Source organism: Propithecus coquereli, unplaced genomic scaffold (genome assembly GCF_000956105.1).
Source record: "Propithecus coquereli isolate 6110/MARCELLA unplaced genomic scaffold, Pcoq_1.0 Scaffold795, whole genome shotgun sequence".
Classification (NCBI taxonomy): Eukaryota; Metazoa; Chordata; class Mammalia; order Primates; family Indriidae; genus Propithecus; species Propithecus coquereli.
The window spans coordinates 183,954-193,848 of NW_012154118.1; positions in this window are offsets into that span (position 1 = coordinate 183,954).

A 9,895-nucleotide genomic window follows, 5' to 3' on the forward strand; every position below is an offset into this window, starting at 1 on the left:
ATGTTTTATTATAAGGAATTGAAAGTAAAGAGAGCTAGTGGACACTCAAATGAAAATGACTGCAAGCCCAGTGGTTGGTACAATCATATGTTTTACCCAAATCCAAATCATGAACAAAGTGTATCCAGGTATTAGACTTACACTTAGTGAATAAGAATATGGAAAGCAGTATTGATCACAGAGATCTCATAAGATACATAGTTAAGAAATAACGAGTGTGTTTGTTAACAATTCAGAACTTTAACTGCAAAAGACAGAATAAAATGGATAGAAAAATAATAAATAAAACACGCAAATTAAAGAATGACAATCTGGGGCTCCAGTCCTCTAGAGCTCGTTTCGTAGGTCTTGAGTGGAAGTTTGAGAAAAAGCTGTCCGTATCATGCAGCTGTCTTCATCATCCAAAGCTCTTGGGTGGAAACTGTCTTCTTTCAAAGATCATCTGCTGCTGAAGGAGTCTTAAGAAACCTTAGTTTTAAAATAGATATTAGAATGGCAGTTCAGGTGCCAGAAGGTGTGGTAGCTGGCTTCCAAGATGATCCCCACTGCCTGCTACCTAGTAGTCATACCCTTGTGCAGTCCCACAGTTTACCAAGATTAGTCTCTGTGACCAATAAAATATGGCAGAAGCAATGGTATGTTAATACAGAGATTAATAATAAAATAATGCATTGTGACTTCCTTCTTGGTTGTTCTATCTCTCTCTCTCTCTCATCTTAAATCATTTTTACTCTGGGGAAACCCAGTTGCCATGCCATGAGCAGCCCTATGGAAAGATCCATGTTGTGAGAGACTGAGACCTCCTAGGCAATAGTTATTTGAATAATCTTGGAAATGTATCCTCTAGCCCAGATCAGCCTCCAGAAGATTGCGACACCAACCAACCAACCAAAAGCTTGACTGCAACTTCACGACAAACCTTAACCCCAAATCACTAAATAAGTCATTCTCAATTCCATATCCTCAGGAATTCTGTGAGATAATAAATGTTTGTTGTTTTAAGTCACTAAACTTTGGGGTAATGTGTTGAATAATTTATTACTCTTCAATATATAACAAATACATAGGGTGAGGTCTTATGTCTTTTTAACTAGGAGACATAAATCCAGGAATATATACCCTGGATGGTAACTGGTGTTACAATGGCTAAAAATGTCTGATAGAGTTCCTTTTAGCAAGGTTCCAAATTGGGTTTTTTCCCCCCATCTTGTGTCTTTTCCTGAAGAGAAAGTCTCCAAGTTTTAGGCCATATAGAGTTTCTTGGAAGGATGTAATAATGGAAAGGCAACTTGGATCCTTTGGCAATAAGATTGAATATATAGCATGAACGCCTTGCAGTAATTTGCCATGTATATCTGAAGTAGAGTCCAAAATCAGGAAAAGAACACCAATCTAATAGGGCAACCTGTTACACGTTGATGTGGTTAAGAGTCAATGAGTGCTAGGAGGGGTTAACTTCCTGGTCTTAAGGGCCAGAGGGAATACTCTTGGTCAAGGAAGCTCAAAAGTGTCAGATAATTTTATGAGTTTCAGTTTTAAAATATCATTAGCTATCTCTAATTTACCTGAGGATTGAGGATGATAGGGACAATGAAGTTTGTAAGTACAAAGATTTACAAAATTTTCTAATAGTCCCAGTAAAATGAGCATTTTTATCACCGGAGAGAGAGATTAAAACTCTAGGTTGAGAACACAAAGTCAAATAATGTGTTTGCTACTCTCAGAACCATAGCTGTCCCACAAGAAAATACTTCCTTCCACTCAAACAATAAGCAAACAATGATCAGGACATATTAAAAAATCTATAGAAGAAAGTAGTTATATGGACTCCTTTAAAGATGTTCACAGGGATGTTGAGGTTTGGGTTCTTATTCATATCCCACCTTTATAGAAATGTACCAGAGATACTCTCAGTAATACTAGTAAAAATTTTTCCACTAATGTTGACTGAGTACAGTGGTCAATTTGTCATTGTCATGGTGAAGTAATTTCAGGTGAAATGTTTGGCAAGATTCTAGTTGAGGTCCTCTAGTATCACCAAATATCTCTGAAGTGTCAGAGATTATCCTCATGCATTTTGCAACCAGAATCTTTCCAGTAACTGTTTTCAGTTTCTGTAGTCAATCACTGACATTCTATAATAGCTTCTTTCAAGCTCTCAGAAGAATTGGCTTCTAAGACTATGATGGGGGCCAGGACTTTAATGAGACTTGCCTGCCCTGCCATACTGGTTATCTAGGCATTTGCTTTAGACTCCATACTATCTGTTTCTGCATAGCTTCAATTTTTATGACAGCCAATTCTGAAGGAAGTTCTAGAACATTTAAAAGTTATTAAATCTGTTAACCATTTCTAAGGGCTTAGTCAGCTAACGCTGTCATAACAAAATACTATAGACTGGGTGGGTTAAACAACGTGAACTTATTTTCTCATGGTTCTGGAGGCTGGAAGTCCAAGAACAGGCTGCTGCCATGGTGAGGTTCTTGTAAGTGCTCTTTTCTAGGCTTGTAGATGGTAACATCTTGCTGTGTACTCACGTAGCCTTCCTTAGGAGGAGAGAGAGCGAGAGAGAAGAGTGCATGTGCGCACAAGCTCTCTGATGTCTCAAAGGGCACAAATCTCATCAAATCCCATCATGAAGTCTCCACCTTCGTGACCTCATTTAAACCTAATTTCCTCCCAAAGGCTCCATCTTCAAATACCATCACGTTAGCAGTTAGAACTTCAACACAAGGATTTTGGAGGAACAAATTCAGTCCACAGCACTGGGTTAACTGCTAAGGTCAAAAACCTTTATTGTTAACACTTCACCTACATTAGGATAGCTATTGTCAAAAGTATGGAAAATAACAAGTGTTGGTGGGGATGTAAAGAAATTGAAACCCTTGTGCATTGCTGGTGGGAAGGTAAAATGGTGCCACCACTGTGGAAAAGAGTTTGGCTGTTCCTTAAAAAAATAACATAGAATTACCATATGACCCAGAAATTCCACTGCTAGGTATACACTTCAAAGAATTGAAAGCAGGGACTCAAAACAGATACTTGTACACCAATGTTCATAACAGCATTATTTACAATAGCCAAAAGGTGGAAACAACCCAAGTGTCCATAAATAGATAAACAGATAAACAAAATGTTTTATATTCACATAATATTATTCAGCCATAAAAAGGAATGAAATTCTGATACATGCTACAACATGAATAAACCTTAAAAACATTATACAAGTGAGATAAGCCAGACACAAAAAGACAAATATCATATGATTCCACTTACATGAGGTACCTAAAATAGGAAAACTCATCAAGATAGAAAGTAGAATTTACCAAGGCTGGGGGAAGGGGGTAATGGTTAATGGGTACAAAGTTCCTATTTGGGATGATGAAAAAGTTATGGAAATAGATACATGTACTTAATGCCACTGAATTATACATCTAAAAATGACTAAGATGGTGAATTTTATATATATATAAAATCTGTATATATAACACCTCGTATATATAGCACCACAATTTTAAAAAGCTTCTTTGTTTCCAAAGCATTCCAAAATTGTAGACTTCTCCAATGACCTACCTGCTATGAGTATATATATTAACTCTTATCTTTGACCAATTAGTAAGCACTGGCAAGTGCAAAAAATTGTGGGCTAAATTTACTTCTGATAAGGGAATGTTTGCGCTCTTCCATGGCATATGTTGCCTGATATTTTCCAGTTTCAGAAGTAAGAGATGACCCATCAACAAACAATGCTAAATTAGAATGTTCTAGGGAGAGATATAATAAACTTGGTCAAGGCATAGTTAGTTATGAAGAGAAGCTAGACAATTGTAGGATTCCATTTCTTTGGGTAATGAAAGAAGGTTGGTAGGGCTTAAAATATTACAATAAGGGCTAGAATTTGTGAAGGAGAAAGTAATAAAATTCCATAAGAGGTAAGCCTGCTTGCTGAGAAATAACATGTAGTTTTAGTAAGTAACAAAGATTATACAGCATAAAACAATATCAAGTTTAAGGAAGATCTTAAAACCAAATCAGTAGAAGCCTTCCCACGGCTTTGCATCAGAACACTAAAAGATTTCCCAGACCATTCATATACAAATAAGTAGAAAGGTTTATAATTAGGAAGGCCCAAAGTATGAGGCTTTTGAAGAGATAATTTTATGGCACAAAATGCCTGGTATTGTTTAGATTTCCAAAAAAGAGTTTCAGCTATCAATTTCTAAATAAGTCATAGAGAGATGTGAAATTTTTTTAAAAGTTGGGAACCCATTGCTTACAGCAGCCAGTGAAAACCATAAAACTGTTTAATTGTGCCTTAGAATCAGTCTAGGAAAATTTTGAGTGGTTTGTAATCTATCAGTGGTGAAGAATACTCCCCTTAGGATAGATTATATCCCAGATTACTCACTGTATTTTGACAAAATTGTAAATTTTGGGGGGAAGGGGTGTGGAGAATGACTCTGAACTAAAACATTAAGTAGTCAGTCAGTCTTCATGCTCAACACAGAACATAGCAAAAGGTCATCCATGTATTGGGCATGAAAAATTTACAATACTGAAGTTGTTTGTTAAGGCCGGGCGTGGTGGCTCACGCCTGTAATCCTAGCCAATATATCCCAGCCAATGTAATCCTAGGCAATATGTCACCAAACAATCTGATAATAAAGTAAGTTTATTTTAACTTACTGTAATAGCGAGAACACTGCTTTGACAGAATCTTAGCAGTGTCTCAGAAAAGAGAAATCGGAAGTGGCTCTGGGATCGAGTGGGTTAAGGCAAGTTTTTTGAGGCAGAAAACTGGTTAGAATTGAGAAAAGTTTGTAATATAATGGTTCCAACTTGGCCAATACAGAAATATGAGGGTCTCAAAATGAACCTTGGTAAGTAAACTCTTAGATAATAAGCAAACTGTTTCTTCCAGGGAAGCAGACTATTGTCTCTGATAAAATTGGTCTATAGAAATATCCTGCAATAAACAACTGACATTATTTCTGGTTTACAGTCTTATTTTTACCTGGCAAAGTAAACTGGATCAAGATCAATTAATTCATGTTCACATAGTTCTCATGCTATTTAAACACACAGATAAAATTTTTTAAAATTATGCTAAAATAGGAAAATTCTTTTCTTTCTGTAAAAACAAAATAAAAGCATTAAAACTACACTCAAAAACATTATTCACATTTTAATTTATAAAATAGTACCATGAAAGCATCATAAAAATAAAAAATCTGTAACAAAATCTAAAATAATAACAATAAGAATTTTTAAGCCTCTTATAGAAGTAGAAAGTCTGAACTTTCTTCGGACTCTAATTCTGATGGGTTACATTAAGAAAGATCCATATAAACAGAAATTGTGCATTTAAAGAAATTCCAAGCAACCCAATCCACTTTCTGTAATTTAGGCAAACTAAATGAAGGCTTCCCTAGACAAGCAGTTCTTTAACAACATCATTATAAGGTCTAGCTCTAACTCAGAGTGCAATCTTCAAGCAAAAGTGAGCTAGAAAAGAATTTTAAAATAGCATCCTCAAAGACCAAGTCTCTATAGACCAAAAAATTAATCCCAATAAGACATAGGGAAAATATTTTTAAAATAATAAAATGACAATATTGAGAAAAATTTTTATTAAAAATAAATAAATAAATCAAAGAAAAAGAAGAAAGCGGAAAGAGTAGGGAAGTAAATCTCACCCCAAAAGAAATATATGAAGACAGTCATCTGTTCTCAAGGAGAATTGTTTATCATTTCATTTATGGAGGTATTGTAGAATAAAGACGAAATAAAGGAGAGAAAATTTTAAGTGTGGCACATGAATGATAAGATATGATGGAGTTCTATACAAAATTGTGAAGGCAATGGAGCAAAGAGTAAGAGGAGTAATATCAGATATAATACAATGTATTAATCAAGGTTCTGGTCCCCAAAGAAACAAAACCAATAGGATATATATACATATTTAAGAAGGGATTTATTATGGGAATTAGCTCACATAATTATAGAGGTTGAGAATTCCCATAATCTGCTGTTTTCAAGCTGGAGAACCAGGAAAGCTGATGATGTAATTCAGTCTGAATTCAAAGGCCCCAGAACTGGCAGCACTGCTGTCCAACAGAATCGAGGGGAGAAGATGGATGTCGCAGATCAAAAAAAGAGAGTAAATTCACTGTTTCTCCACCTTTTTCCTCACTAATGCAGGCAGTTTATTCAATCTTGTCCTATCCAGGGCCTCAACAGATTGAATAATCTGCCCACATTAGTGAGGAAAGATCTTTACTCAAAAAGTCTACCAATTTAAATGCTAATCTCTTCCAGAAACACCCTCAGTGACATACCCAGAAATAAAGTTTACCAGCTATCTGGGTATCCCTTAACCCAGTCAAGTTGACACATCACATGTACCATTAAAAAGAAGTATTTTGCTTTATAATCATATGATGTCCTTGAGAGAAGTTTTACATTTAGTATGAGGAGAAAAGAGGAGAGAGGAATTATATTTGGCTGGGAATATAATTGTATTTAGTGGGAAACTTGTTTTTTAAAAAGATTATTAAATGGAAATAAAAACCAGATATGAATTGGATCCTTGTCCTATCTTCAGAGAAGGTGGCCAATGCATTTACATGAGGATGAAGTTTTGGAAACCAATACACACAGCCTAAGATATGCAAATAAATATTCTAACTTGACTTGTGATGGCTCCTTCTCTGCAATACGCGAGACCCAGACCAATACTGTTAGAGTGAGTCTCAGTGATGTCAGCAACTACTAAATAAGAATGAACAGATTGAATTCTGGAGAACTATCCAAATCATTATTTGAATGATAGAAATCATTTAATTCTATTAAATGGACAGAAGCAGTACATTATTGAAATGATGTTACAGAAAATCTGATCATTGAAACAAGTGATAAACTTAAGGAATATATATGGAAGAAATTAACAAATAAAATGAATATAAATGTGATTTATGAAAGAGATAACCTTGTACAACCTTGGAATTATAAGAATCAAGGATAAAATTGAACAAAATTTCTAGAAATGCTTTTTAAAGTACCTAAAAGGTCTTATGATGTCTCCAAGTAAAAATAAAAAGCAGATAGTCATTTTAAGATATAGCCTAGTCAAAGAATTAAATATCAAGGATGATTAGAATATTGTCAGATTTTCCAGTTATAATAAACCAATTATAGGCAATGGAGTTATATTTTCAGAATTATCAAGCCAGGATTATCCTGATGATGTTTGTGAATGTTCTTAAAAATCAGTATGTAAATCGTATTGTACATTGCGTTTGTGTCTTTTCTAGTGAAAAAGCTCATAGCTTTCATCAGATGAAACTACACAACAACCATTACCTCTTCCTGTGCCTTTTAATGAGTGCTTATTATGTGCCATCTTGGTGAAAATATCAAAATTCCCTGTCTTTTTTTAGCAAAGAGATGAGCACATAACCCAACCTAAACCAATGGGTTTTCCTCTCTTCCATCCCATCTCTCCTCTCCTTTCTCTTTCTTTCTCTCATCTTTCTTTTTCTTTCTCTCTCTTTTGCTGCTTTTAATTTTAACTAAAGTGATACAAAAGCAGTAAATACAATATAATAACAAGACTCTTCAAAAGATGCTGTTAAGGGAATAAAAGAAAAGCCACAAACTAGTAAAACATTTTCAAATCACATATTTGATAAATGATTCATATTCAGAATATATATAAAGAACTCTCAAAACTTAATAATAAAGAAAAGCAGCTCAATTTTTTTTAAATAGGCAAAACATATAAAACTATAACCAATGAAATACGGAATACAATTACAATAAAATAACATTTTCACCCATCAAAAGGACAAATAACTTCTTCCATACTTCTACAAAAATGAGAGGACAAGCACTCATACTTCTGTGGCAGTGTCCCCAAGTGCTACTTCCCATGTGCTCTCATGTTCTCTCATCAGGTTTGTCCTCAGACCAGCACTGCTGCCATTGGTGCTGGTGACCCGCCTCGGATTGCCTTACCACTGGTCATAACGATCCTCAGCCAGTGGCTGCTTCCACTACCACCATCTGGCCTCAAAAGAACAAACCCTGCCCCTTCATTGTCTACTTTATCATAAACGTTAGATACACATTTCTCTTTAATTCCCCACAGCACACCATCAGCCCCATAGTTACATAGGAGATTGGAATTTATACCATAGCTTTATTGAAGGATCAGGGATAACCAGAAAGGAAACATAAGGGAACGTACAACGACGCATAACCATCATTTGAGGCATATCATACAAAAGTAGGGCCACTGAATTTTCACCCCAAAAAACAAAAAAAATGGCTCCTAATTATACAACTCTATTTCCCTTGCACCACCATGTGCTCTAATCAGCAAATAAGAAGCCGTTCTCTTGCCAAATGTCTAGACTGTTGCTTTCTTCTGGATGCCCGTTTCCTTCTCAATAATTAATCTAATCCTTATAATCTCTTAAGCCTGGGATAAAAATATTTTGACTATCACTAAGTTTTATTACCTTGGCTCATGTTGATATTTGCATTTTCAACACTGGAATATAGGTATTATATTGCAATTTATTATCTTTTTATTTGTGTCATTAATCTAAATCCCACCTCCATAGCTAGATGGCTAACATTGCAAGGACAGGAACTACTATTCCTTTTCCTTCACCATAATTCTTTGGACGATACTGGGACACAGAACAGACTTTTGATACTCAAAGATTTGAGTGAATTTGACTTATAGCACTAGGATAATTTGAAATTTGAGATATGAAGGTAATGGTCTTCTTCAAATGTTTATTCTATTTCTTTGGTGATTTAATTTAAATGCCTTAGCTCTAAATATAGGCGTGAACATAAATCATTGTAAGCACTATCAAAAAACAATAAGGAATGGAATCCAGGATTAGAAAGAAAATAACTACGTGTACATATGATTAGTTATTTGAACTTTACAATCCTGTGTTATTTTCTTTATGTAAATTGCTGAAGCTTTTAATGACAAAAGTAGTCTTTGAAAAATTCATTCTGTTTTAGTATCCGTCCAAGGAAAACACATGGATCAGTGCTATCCTGGCACATTAACCTGCTGAGTAGGGACTATCTTAAAAAACAACAATCTAACATTCATTCACTGGAACAAGGACAAATAGAGTAGAAAACTGGTCACCTCCAGACTCAGGCAATTAGTTTTAAGTATGTCCAGATGAGTGCTGCTCTAAGAAATAAATGCACTGAATAGTAACTATGAAAAAAGATAAATTGCAAAAGAAGCCAAGGCAAAAGTAAATATCCTAACAGAAGGTACTTGAAAATAAATCCCCACTACTATTATTCGAGGGCTCAAAATATAAATATCTATTAAATTTTATTTTTGAACTTCTATAACTGTCCCCATGGTAACAGTCCAGGGCAATTCAGATGGAAAATTTAAATTAAGACCCATACATTGGACAAAATGAACAAATGTCCACCAAACCCTAACCTAATTGAGCAGACGACTCTAGCATTCATTTCTAAAAATAATAATAAGCCTTCTGTTATGATTAGACAATGGAGTAATCTAAAGATAATCGGATAATATTTTGTTTAAGGATGTGAATATAGAACTACAATGTGACAAATATTCTGAAAATAATGTTTATTTTTATCCGGAACAGCAAATGTTTCTTTTTAAATACAAAGTTCTTTTATTTTATTCTTATAAGAGTAATAGATGCACATAGAAACAAAAATTCAAAAAGCATAGAAGAATTTAAAATGAAGAACAAGTCTTTTTCCTGTCTTTCACTTCCAATTTTACTCCTCATAGATAACCATATTTTCACTACCATTTCTGGCTTTAGTTCTTCTAGAGATTATCTTTATAACTATAAACAATATGCTT